This window comes from Mustela lutreola, chromosome 18, assembly GCF_030435805.1.
Source record: "Mustela lutreola isolate mMusLut2 chromosome 18, mMusLut2.pri, whole genome shotgun sequence".
NCBI lineage: Eukaryota > Metazoa > Chordata > Mammalia > Carnivora > Mustelidae > Mustela > Mustela lutreola.
This window is the reverse complement of record NC_081307.1, coordinates 21,304,392-21,317,771: the sequence shown is the minus strand read 5'-3', so window position 1 is coordinate 21,317,771 and position 13,380 is coordinate 21,304,392. Positions and strand designations below refer to the sequence as shown.

At 37.7% G+C, this 13,380-nt stretch overlaps 1 pseudogene; it reads right to left on the bottom strand.

Annotated features, from left to right (window-relative positions):
• Positions 1–10,821: 10,821 nt before the first annotated feature.
• Positions 10,822–11,197, bottom strand: LOC131820650 (large ribosomal subunit protein uL29-like; annotated as a pseudogene).
• Positions 11,198–13,380: the final 2,183 nt, after the last annotated feature.

The following is a 13,380-nucleotide window of genomic DNA, read 5'->3' as shown; positions in this document are numbered from 1 at the left end:
ATTACCTGTGTAAGTTTCTCAAGACATAGCCAAAAATCTGCATCTGAAAAATCTGTGTGTGCTTGTTTAAAATATAGATAACCAAATCCTACATCAGCCTATTGAACCCAAATTTCTGAAGAGTGACTCTGAAAAAATAATTTTAACAAGACCTCCAATATCCTTTGGGTTAATGTCTAATGCACATGATACCATGATCTTCTTCCTATTTTCTATTTTCATATTCCCCATACTTTCAACCTATACCTACATTACAACCTTTAAGAATTACTGGTTTTCCCTTCAAATCCTATGCTCTTTCATACATCTGGGATTTCAAGCATAATGTTCCTTGTGTCTTGGTAATCTTGATACCCTTGATACTTTGGTACCCTCTGCCAGCATGCCTGTATAATAAAAATCATCTTTGAAGATCCTGTGGAAGCAAGATCCTATTTGAGAAGCTTTTTTTTTTTTTTTTTTTTAAGATTTTATTTATTTTGACAGACAGAAATCACAGGGAGGCAGAGAGGCAGAGAGAGAGGAAAGGAAGCAGTCTCCCCGCTGAGCAGAGAGCCCGATGCAGGGCTCGATCCCCGGACCCTGGGATCATGACCTGAGCCTAAGGCAGAGGCTTTAAACCACTGAGCCACCCAGGTGCCCCTTTGAGAAGCTTTAACTGTCCTCAATTCCCTGGTTCAAGTTTCAATTTACCCAGTGTCCCAGTAATACCACTTTGCCATTATCTGCTTACATGTTTGTTTCTTTTAGGGTACCATAAACTTCTTAAAAACAGTGAATATATCTTACTTAAGTTTGTATTTTTAGTACTTACATCAATAAACATTTGTTAAATGGATGAATTCAGTAAATAAATGTGTGAAGGAGGGAGGAAGTTAAGTTAAGTGTAAGTACATGAATGACCTAAAAGTATTTAGTAAAAGTGTCTTACCAAAATATCCACTGCACATTCTATTTTATGGCATTTAAATTGAACAGTAAATATCCCTCTAATTCAGGTCTATTAAACTCATAATTCTTTTTTGATTCTCTCCCCAATTTCTTTTTTCCCATCTGCCAGTCTGGCATAATTACAATTCCTACCTCAGGGTAGTGAAAATAAATTGGCTTGTAAATAATGATAAATTAGTCAATGTTAATAAAATGCTCTCAAGATGAAAAGCACTCTAACCATCACCTCAAAGCATTTTTATTTATTAGAAAATAAATTGATGCATTATCAATATCTAGACCACACCTATGATTTGTGCCCTAAATACAATTAAGCTTCTTTATCTATCTAGCTCTAAAATGGTCTTTCTTTCATTCTGTTGTGTAGAGTCTTACATCACTGTCACTGTGGTAAGACAAATGATGAAATTAGTTACCACATATAGAATCTATAACAATGATTTGATCTTAGAGTTTAGAGTAGTCAACATATTCAGGTACTCATTCTGGCTGTCACCTTCTGGTTTAAGTTTAGTCCCCAATCTTGGAAGGACTGAGACTGGTTAAGATAAAGCAGAGTTTTGGTCACCTGGGTGGCTCAGTTGCCGGGCATCTGCCTTCAGCTCAGGTTGTGATCCCAGGGTTCTGAGATTGAGGCCCAAGTCAGGCTTCCTGCTCAGTGCTTCTCCCTCTCCCACTCCCCCTGCTTGTGTTCCCTCTGTCTGTCAAATAAATAAATAAGCAAATCTTTAAAGAAAAAAAAATAAAATAGAGTTGTTTAAGGAAATATATTACCTCAAATTCAGTATATCTCAGGAGATATAGAAACTCACATGTCTTGGCAAAGTTGAAACAACATTTTAAGAAGGAGACATGAGATTTATGAAGATCCTCTCATTGAAAAGGACCAGAACATGTTCCAAAGAATACCACATCCACGGGTGTATATACCTGACTATATAAAGATATATATATATAAACCTATGACAGAAAGAGGGTTGTGTAAAATTGCCTGTTCTATTTTCTATGTGTTTGGTGTTAAAATGTGATTTCTCTCATGAAATTAAGATAGGAGTATACTTGGCTAGGCTTTGTTTCTCTCTCCTCTCCCATGTTTTTGTGTTATTTTGGTGACTTACTAAATAAAGGTTTTGGGAAACAGCACAACATATCACTTAATGTTCACGACTATTTAGTCCTTTCTACAGATGAGGAAACTGAGCCTTTGAGAGATTTTTGTTTAACTTATCCAAACATAGGTAGTGAGTCAGTAGACTACTTTTTGAGCTCTAGAATGAGGATCTTAATCTAGAATGAAGATCTTAAAAAAATATGGACTCTACAGTAGTGGGTTGGCATTGGGCAAGCAGCTTTCATCTGCTACTCTGTGCACAGATATTGGGTTCTCTGGAAGACTCTAGTCAGCTTTCACAGGTGGAGTCAGAAGTGGAATCACTTTTAATAAATAGCAGCATAAGCAGTATTGTCTTTGGAGGGCACCTATAGTGGTAGCACAAGCAATGCTTCAAAGCTTCCATTTTGGATTCCAAGATGAGAAAGGACAAGAGAAGTAAATGTCTAATACTGTGAAAAAGCAAAGAAAAGGTTTTTCACAAAACACATGTGAGCTATTTCTGAAAAGACCCCAAAATTACCTGAGAAGAATTTATTCTGGATACAGATGTTCTCATAAAAATGAATGATGTCTAAGCTAGAAAAAACACGGTGACAGTTGTATCATAACTATTTTACTATAACTATTCCAGTTTTTATTATTTTGAAGGTTCTTTTTAGCTCTAATATTTAAAAATTTTTAGATATAAGAGTTTATTTCATTAGTACCTTCCCACTCAAAACAAACATATTGTTAGGATCACCAAGTCAAAAAAGAAGCAGGCATCAAAACAATGTGAACTGCAAAGCATTCAAAGGATAAATGAACCATCACATTTGACTTTTCTTTAGGTACTAGTGCTAAACAACAAAATGAAAACATGAGTTACCAGTAGGGTGATTTTTTTTTTTCACTCTGAAAGACTAGGAAACTTTAGAATGATCCGTTATTCCCTATGTATAATAAGTTGTGCAACAAGTTATATAATTTCATGTCAATCTTTCCATGTGAAATCTCTGAAGATCAAGAATAGGTATTAAGAGCATTTGATGACCCAGTCAGCCCATGATTTTATCATTTCCTCTCAAGAAGTATGATGTATGGAACATCTCTGTGTGGCCTCTTAGGGCAAGCCAATATCTAGAAGTATATAACGCATGTTCTTCAAAGCAGAGAGCTCTTCAGAGCAACACTTATAAAGGAGAGAAAGAAGCAGAATTTGACAGAGGGAAGAGTTGAATAGCACCCTCAGTAGTTTCTATAGGGAGGTCTGAAGTTAGAATTGGCCTTCAGAGTTCTCCTGAATCAAAGAAAGGGACCTGGGACTTTGTACCATGCTTGGCTAGTCACTGGTTCTAGACTAACCCCTGCAAGTGGATCCTGCCATTACTGCAGCAGCAGCCTTTCGAAATGGCAATTCCAGGGGCACCTGAGTGGCTCAGTTGGTTAAGCGTCTGCCTTTGGCTCAGGTCATGATCCCAGGGTCCTGGAATCGAGCCCCGCATCAGGTTCCCTGCTCAGTGGGGAGCCTGCTTCTTCCACTCCTTCTGCTGTTCCACCAGCGTGCGCTCTCTTACTTTCTCTCTGTCAAATAAACAAATAAAACAGAAAGAAAGGAAGGAAGGAAGGAGGAAGGAAGGGAGGGAAATGGTGAGTCCAGGAGTGGGATTTGGCTATGAGCAGTGAGCAGTAAACACTCCTGAACATGGGAAATGTGTGAGCTGGTCCTGAAGGGGGCTCTGGACAGCACACCACAGCATCCAATCCAACCTAGCTCTTAACCTTCTTGCCTTTGTATCTGATGTTCAAGTTTGTTGCTTCACTTTGATTTCCTTCTTTTTATCTTATATACTCTCCTAGGGACTGTTTTGGTTTCATCCTCTATCTCTTTCCTTTTGGTACTCTAGATGGCAAGTACATCTTGCCATCTGCAAAAATGATCTAGAATTGGGGTGCCTGGGTGGCTCAGTGGGTTAAGGCCTCTGCCTTCGGCTCAGGTCATAATCTCAGAGTCCTGGGATCGAGCCCCGCATCGGGCTCTCAGCTCAGCAAGGAGTCTGCTTCCCCCTCTCTCTCTGTCTGCCTCTCTGCCAACTTGTGATCTCTGTCTGTCAAATAAATAAATAAAATCTTTTTTAAAAATGAGCTAGAACAATTATGACTGGAATTAAAACAAAAAGTCAATGCAGATTTGCCAGTCCTGCCACAGTTATTCCTCCACATTCCACTTCAAGAAGGATTATACATAATTAAATTGATAGCATGTGACTTTCCTCTCTTTGTCTACTTGCTCTAACATTTCCCTTCCCTGTCTTTTTACAGCAACAAAACCAGGAATTCAGCTTCTAGGTCTTTGCTGGAGTTTTTACTTCTGTGATGGCATCCTTCTTCCAGATATAGATATAGATAAATATAGATATAGATAAATAGATAAATATTGAGTTCCACCTCTGTCTCAAATATTTCTCCAATTTTCTTGCCTCCTTCAAATTTTTAGCACACACTGTCTCTGCAATACATTGGGTATTTGATAATATACATCTGACTTTACCTTTCTATACTCATGGTTGTCCATACTAATAACCATGAACTTCTTGAATTTTTCATCTTATACTCAATGCTTAGCACAGTATCTTGCTTATTGCAAGGTTTTTTGTTTATGTGTATATATATGTGTGTGTGTGTGTGTGTGTGTGTGTGTGTGTGTGTATTCCTTTGTTCCCATCAGAACCCATCACATCTATTGTTTTCTATAAAATAAATGAGTGACTTTTGAGCTTTAAGTGTTTTTTTTCCAGATCTATCAAGGCATAATTAACATGTAACATATGTGAGTTTAAGGTGATTAACAAAACTTGATACACATATATAATGAAACGACTACCACAATAAGTTTAGTCAATTAATTAATTTATTTAATAGTTTATTTATTTGACAGAGAGAGAGTGACCACAAGTAGGCAGAAAGGCAGGCAGAGGGGGAGAGGGAAGCAGGCTCCCTGCTGAGCAGAGAGCCTGATGTGGGACTCCATCCTAGGACCCTGAGAACATGACCTGACTGAGGGCAGAGGCTTAACCCACTGAACCACGCAGGTGTCCCAAGTTTAGTTAATTTAGTTAGTTAACCTCACATTGCCATTTGTGTATGTGTGTTGTGATAACACTGAAGATCAACTGTCTTAGCAACTTTGAGATATTGGTACAGTATTGTTAACTGTAGTCACCATACTAGACCTTAGATACCATGAACTTATTTATCTTATAACTAGAAATCACTTTAACCAACATCTTTCCTTTTTCCTTGTCTCCAAGTCCCTGGCAACCACCATTCTACTCTCTCCAATTCTATGAGTTCTGCTTTTCAAGATTTCAGATATAAGGGAGAAAGAACATGAAGGGAAGGTAGGTGGGGGGGGGGATAGGTGAAGATAAGAGATACAAACTTCCAGTTATAAAACAAATAGGTCATGGAGATGAAAAATGCAGCATAGGGAATTTTTAAATAGTAGAAGGAGAACATGGAGTGTTTGTCTTTGTCTGACTTATTTTCATTTATTGCAATGCCCTCAAGATCCATCCGTGTTGTAGCAAATGGTAGAATTTCCTTCTTTCTCATGGCTGAATATTATTCTCTCACGTGCATGGGCATGCACTTGTGTGTGTGTGTGTGTGTGTGTGTGTGTGTGCACATGCGCCACATTTGCTTTATCTGTTCATCCCATCATGGACACTTGGCTTGTTCTCATGTGTTGTTTATTGTGACTAATGCAATAAGAAGGGAGATAGTGATTTCATTTCCTTAGGATATACACCTAGAGGTGGACTTGCTGGATTATGTGGTAGTTCTATTTTTTGGAGGAAACTCCATACTTTTTTTTTTTTTTTAATAGTGGCTGTTCTAATTTATATTCCCAGCAATAGTGCACAAAGTTTTTCTTTTTCTCACATCTTCATCAACATTCATCTCTTTCTTGTCTTTTTGAGGATAGCCATTTTAACAGGTGTGCAGTGATACCTAACTGTGGTGTTGATCTGCTTTTCCTGGTAATTAGTGATGTTAAGCAACTTTTCTTGTATCTGTTGGCCATTTGTATGTCTTCTTTTGAAAAAAGACTATTCAGGGGCGCCTGGGTGGCTCAGTGGGTTAAGCCGCTGCCTTTGGCTCAGGTCATGATCTCAGGGTCCTGGGATCAAGTCCTGCATCCGGCTCTCTGCTCAGCGGGGAGCCTGCTTCCTTCTCTCATTCTCTCTCTGCCTGCCTCTCAGTGTACTTGTAATTTCTCTCTGTCAAATAAATAAATAAAATCTTAAAAAAAAAGAAAAGAAAAGAAAAAAGACTATTCAAGTCCTTGCCCAGTTTTAATCAGATTGTTTTCCTACTATTGAGCTTTAGGGGTTTCTTATGTATTTTGGATATTAACTCCTCATCAAATAGATGCTTTATAAATATTTTCTCCTATTCTGTCTTTGAATTTTGTTAATTGTTTATTTTGCTATGGAGAAACATTTTAGTTTGATGTAGTTCTGTTTATTGATTTTTGCTTTTGTTGCTTGCTGTTTTGGTGTCATCCAAAAAATTGTTGCCAAGAACAATGTCAAGAAGCTAGTCCCCTATATTTTCTTGAGGAGTTTTATGATTTTAGGTCTTGCATTTAAGTCTTTACTCCATTTCAAGTTAATTTTTTTCAGTGGTGAAAGATAGGGGCCCAGTTTCATTCTTTTGCATGTGAATATCCAGCTTTTCCAACACCATTTATTGAAGAGGCTTTTTCCCATTGCATATTCTTGGCTGCCTTATAGGTTATCAGTTGACTATATATGCATGAGTTTATTTCTAGCTCTTGACTGTTCCATTGGTCCATGTATCTGTTTTCTTGTTGTTTGTTTGTTTGTTTGCCAGTATGATACTGTTTTGATTATTGTAGCTTTTTAATAAAGTTTGAAATCAGAAAATTCTATGCCTTCTGCTTTGTTCTTTTTCAGGATTGCTTTGGCTATTTGGGATCTTTTGAAGTTTATACACATTTTAGGATTGATTTTTCTATTTATATGATAATTGCTATTATAATTTTGATAGGGATTGCTTGACTCTGTAGATGGCTTTGGATAGCATGGATATTTTAGCAGTATTAATTATTTTGATCTATGAACATGGCATATTTATTTGTGCCTTCTCCAATTTCTTTCATCAATGTCTTATAGCTTTTAATGCACAGATCTTTCATTTGCAAATATCTTCTCCCATTCTGTGGGTTGCCTCTTTGCTTTGTTGACTGTTTCCTTTGCTGTGCAGAAGCTTTTGGTCTTGATGAAGTCCCAAAAGTTCATTTTCGCTTTTGTTTCCTTTGCCTTTGGAGACATATCTTGAAAGTTGCGGTGGCTGATATCGAAGAGGTTACTGCCTATGTTCTCCTCTATGATTCTGATGGATTCCTGTCTCATGTTGAGGTCTTTTATCCATTTTGAGTTCATCTTTGTGTAGAATGTAAGAGAGTGGTTGAGTTTCATTCTTCTACATATAGCTATCCAATTTTCCCAGCACCATTTATTGAAGAGACTTTTTTCCACTGTATATTTTTTTCCTGCTTTGTCAAAGATTATTTGACCGTAGAGTTGAGGGTCCATATCTGGGCTCTCTACTCTGTTCCAGTGGTCTATGTGTCTGTTTTTATGCCAGTACCATGCTTTATAGTAATCTTGGTGATCATAGCTTTGTAATAAAGCTTGAAATTAGGCAACATGATGCCACCAGTTTTGCTTTTCTTTTTCAACATTTCCTTAACAATTTGGGGTCTCTTCTGATTTCATACAAATTTTAGGATTATTTGCTCCAGCTCTTTGAAAAATACTGGTGGAATTTTGATCGGAATGGCATTAAAAGTATAGATTGCTCTAGGTGGTATAGACATTTTAACAATGTTTATTCTTCTGATCCATGAGCATGGAATGATCTTCCATCTTTTCGTGTCTTCTTTGACTTCTTTCATGAGTGTTCTGTAGTTCCTCGAGTACAGATCTTTTGTCTTCTTGGTTAAATTTATTCCTAAATATTTTATTACTTTTAATGCCATTATAAATGAGACTTTATTTCTTTTTCAGATAGATTATTGTTAGCATACAGCAATGCAGTTGATATTTGTATGTTAATTTTGTATTGTGCAACTATATTGAATTTGTTTATTGGTTCTAATAGTGTTTTGGTGGAATGTTTAGAATTTTCTATACATAAGATCACATCGTCTGCAGACAGAGGCAATTTTATTTCTTCCTTTCTTATTTGGATGCTTTTATTTCTTTTACTGACTAAATTGCTCCAGCTAGAACTTTTAGTACTACATCGAATAGCAGTGAGTTGTAAGACGGGGGACCTTTCTCTTAATCATGATCTTAAAGGGAAACATGTCAAACTTTCACCATTGAATATGATGTTAGCCGTGAATATGTCATATATGGCCTTTATTATATTGAGGTGCATTCCTTCTATACCCAATTTTTTTAGAGTTTTTATCAGGAAGGAATATTGAATTTTATCAAATGCTTTTTCTGCATAATTGAGATAATCCTGGGCAATGTTCCATGTATTCTTGAGAAGAGTGTGTGTCTTGGTGCTGTAGGGTAGAATGTACTCTTTATGTCTCTTTGGTCCGTTTAGACTAAGACATTATTTAAAGTGGAGTTTTCAAGTTCCCTGCTGTTATTGAATAGTTGTCTATTTTTCTCTTAAGATCTGTTAGTATTTGCTTAATATATTTAGGTGCTCTGATGTTGGGTGCATATGTACTTACAATTGTTATATACTCTTACTGAATTGACTGATTTTCTTTGTCTTTTATTAGTTTTTGACTTAGTCTATTTTGTCTCATTGAAGTATGGCTAGTCTTGCCCGATTTTGGTTTTCATTTGCATGGGATATCTTTTTTTTTTTTTTTAAAGATTTTATTTATTTATTTGACAGAGAGAAATCACAAGGAGACGGAGAGGCAGGCAGAGAGAGAGAGAGGGAGGCAGGCTCCCTGCTGAGCAGAGAGCCCGATGCGGGACTCGATCCCAGGACCCTGAGCTCATGACCTGAGCCAAAGGCAGAGGCTTAACCCACTGAGCCACCCAGGCGCCCCTGCATGGGATATCTTTTACCATCCCTTTGCTCTGAGCTTATGTGTATCTTTAAATCTAAATTGAGTCTCTTAAAGGAAGCATATACTTGGATCTTATTTATAATCCAGTCAGCCACGCTATGCCATTTGATTAGAGAATTTAGTCCATTTACATTTAAATAATTATCGGTCAGCAAATGATGTCATCTTATTAATTGCTTACTAGCTGTTTTGTAGTTTCCTTCTTCTTTTCTTCTTCTCTTGCTGTCTTTCTTCATGAGTTGATGATTTTTCATATTGGTGTACCTACCTCTTTCAGGTTTAGTGGGGCTATTCATCTTCCACATGATCTAGTTTGTCTCTTGTTTAGGTTTTGCTCAAACATCATCTTTCATAAAGCGACACTCACTGTCTCCATCTGAGGTAACTCTAAAGTTGGTCAGCTATTCCATAATGACTCTCTATCCCTTTATCATGAGGTTTTCATCTTCATTGCCCTTTTCTCTCCTCACTGTAGTACTCCCAATGTCAATTATTATATAATAGTATATAATAACTATAATAAATATTTATTAAATGAATGAAATCCCTCATTAATATTTATCAACTATCCTATAGGTGGTACAATATTATTTCTGACTATATAGAGAGGAGTACAGTAGTTATGGGACTTGATTTCATGTAGTTTTTAGTCCAGTAATTGAGACAAATAGTAACCAAAAAGTCAAACAAATATAAAAAGCTCATATCTTTATCTCTGATGTTGCAACTAGCATATAGATAATACTCTACTGTACCTGTGAATCATTCAGGTTCTTCTCAAAAGAACAGAATCCAATTTCAACGATTCAAAAGATTTTAAATAAAAAAATATTTACAGAGGTATGAACTGTGCTAAGGGAATGGACAAAGAACGTGAGATGCTCAAAGATCACCAAGATCAGAAAGCCATTGTTACCTTTAGGAGTAAAGGGTTAAAGAAAGCAAACAGTATTATTGGAACCCAATACGTACTGAAGCTGTGGAAATAGGCCACACAATAGGTGTGGTAATCAAAAAGAGATGCTAGCCACTCTAGAGACATAGCCAAGTGCTATGGTCAAAATCAGGAAGACATACCCCAATGTCTCTCCTCTTCTCTGATCCTCTGCTTGTGCATGCTACTGGTCAAATCCAACTGGAATCCAAGTAGCAAAGAGGATGGGTAACAAAGTTTCCCAGTGTCAGTATTTTGGGGCACAGGCAGGGAAATGTGGAGACTAGATTTTGAGTGTTTGTGTTAAGGGATGGAGGGAAGAAAGGTGTTGTGAACAGAGAATAGTTAAGAAGACCTGAAAGAACTCAACAGTACTGTAGTAGAGATTGATTTGCTCCCCTCCCTAAGCTATCCCATAGGAGTATAGTGTTAGCATCATGACAAATACTCAGTGAATGGAAGAATTAAGTCCTTTAAACTTTATACAGTTTTAAAGTTTAATTTTATATTTTTATTCTCATAATTTAAGCATTTGTTCATAACCCTGAAATATCCTAAGAACCTTTTTTTCTGACCAAAAGGGAAAAAAATTCTTCTCTTCTCTCTCCCTCTCCCCTCTTCCTCCCCTTCCCCTCCCCATTTCCCACTTTCCCACTTCCCTCCACTTCTCTTCTCTTCCTTCAGTTGGTGTTTTATTGATGCAGAAGCTCAGGCTTTGACCACACACTCCAGCAACAGGTACAGCTGCTCCTTCCTCTGCTACTTCTTGGTCTTGAGATTTTCCTTGTGATTGTTCAGCCACAGTCACATGGCACATAACTTCTTGAACAGCAGATCCAGGAGTTCATACTTCTTACCCTTGTAGAACTTCCTGATGTTCTCCTTCTGAATCTGGTTGATGACGGTAAGAGCACATGGAATAGATTTGCAAGTAAATGAGATCCTGGAGAGCTTTGAAGCCACTGTGACTGTTGACTGTCACTTTGGGGACATGCAGCTGGGACAGCTCCAACTTCGGGTTTTCCCACTGTTTAAGCAGCTCTTCCTTCTTGCCACGAAGGTCTGGAGCCTTAATCTTGGCCATGTGTGGTCGCTGCTGGTAAGGAAAAGAACAGAAGTATTTTCTTTTAAATACCAGAAGTTTCCCCTCCCCAGAGCATTTCAAGATAATAAAATTTACTGATGATTTTGTGGGCCATTAGTAAATTCTGTGGAAAGAGTAAAAACTAGTCCCTGAATTATCATTATCTGGAGTGGTCTGTTTTAAAAGCAGCCAATAAAAAAGGTCATTTTTAAATCCTAAAATGTCACTTAAACAAGAATCACCATGTTACACGTATTTTGCCAAATATCTGTGCATTCTTGGCAGTTTCATGTTAGTAGGAAATGTCATTCATTCTTTTCCTCCTGTGCCATTGTGAAGCTACTGTCTCTCAGCTCTGAACCTCCTCGTCTCTACTTGGCTTTGGGATGCTTCAAAGTACATTTACCCTTTTTCAGCTGGTAACTTCTGCCACTGGGATGAAGACTGGCAGGCAGGCAGTGGGAGTGAGGACCCACCAAAGCTTCCCATTTCTACCCGTGTTGCCATAGTGGTTGTGAACTTTCCTGTAGCAGGCCCCTCCAATTTTTCACCTTTTCCTCTGGCCTCCCTGTGATCTCTCTGGCACCAGCACCTCAGAGATCTGACTTCCAGGTTCAGGGTGCTTCCTCCAAGCTTCTAGTTCTAATGATCTCAACCTCTTCTCTTTGTTTCTAAACCCGAGGATGGTAGTTGACTATGTTTGCTATTTCTATGCTACCCGAGTATGCCCTTTTCACTTTTCTAGCTCTCTCATACCTGCTTTAACCAATGCCCTGTATTAAATTCTTTGCTAAAAATCACTGGTGGGACTGGCTATGTTTTCCTGATTGGACCTAGATATACTCCTTCTCACTGTGCTATTATTCCTCTTCCCTAACCCAACCAAATCCTTTTTTTTTTTTTTTTTTAACTACACAAGCCATTGTTTTTAAGAGTGGAGTAATCATCCCTTTAGCCATTAATGCATTTCTTCATATAACGAGAGATGGAATCTCAGTGAATCCAGAAATAAGCCCAATTCATTTTTTATCTCTAGTATGTTAGGTGCTGTTTTAAGCATGGTAAGAAATATTTCTGTGTCATCATAGACCTACAGTCTGGTAGGAAAGACATATTTTACAGATGTGGGGGGAAAACTACCATAAAATGCAATTCTATGTATATTCATGATGTATGACATTTGGGGAAAAAAAGGGATTTGATGAGGATTTAATAGCTAAAAATTACTTCATGCAGGAGTTGGGATTTGGCATCTCTCAAATTATGGGAAGAAGGTCATGAAAAGATTGAAAGCCAGAGGGTTTTATAAGCAGAAGGGCAATTTGAGACAAAACATGGATCCAATAGTTATGTTTTTTTTTCATTAATTCATTCACTCCATTTGCTCATCTACTCAGTTAATCTACACTTATTTTTATATACCTTCTCTATGCCAGGGCCTCTAGGATACGTGAGAGACCCTGATACATTGGTAGACCAAAAAACATATATTCCTGTCTCTTAAGGCTCATATTTCAATAGGATAGATATATTGATCAAATAATCACACCACAGATGTGTAATTGTCATTGCTCTGTGTCCTATAAAAGAGGTTAATGGGTCTGTGGAAGAGAATAGAGGGTACTAGGCAAAGTGTGAAAGACCAGTGTTCCAGTTTAAGCAATTGGCATGTGCAAAAATCCATGCAGAGAAGGAACAATGTGGGTACAAGAGGCTAGAAGCAGGTCTATGTATCTGGATGGAGGAAGGATTGGAAAAACATGGGTCTCTATGGAATTAGAAGAACTGAAAATCAATAGATATGAGCAGGCCAAGGAAACTTCAAGAACCCCCTTCTATTTGTGGAAACCAAATAGCCCTTGGTCAGAGTGTCAGCCCCAGGAAATACCATTTCAGACCATAAGCTGAGAGCGTAGAAGAGATGAGTCCTTACCCCAGTGTGCTATAGAGGAGTTTTGCTCACTAATGATTCTATAGGGGAGCAAGAAAGAGCAGTGTCTGATGTGGAAACGAAGGACTAGCTCCCTGGAGCAGAGCATTTTAATTTCACATGCACAAAGTACAGCATGCTAGAATCCTCTCCCAGCACATCCTTTTAGTCTCCAAAATACATGAATTTATTGAGAGTGCAGATGACTTGTTATAGAAAACAGTTTCAGCATTTGGTATAATTAATGTAAATA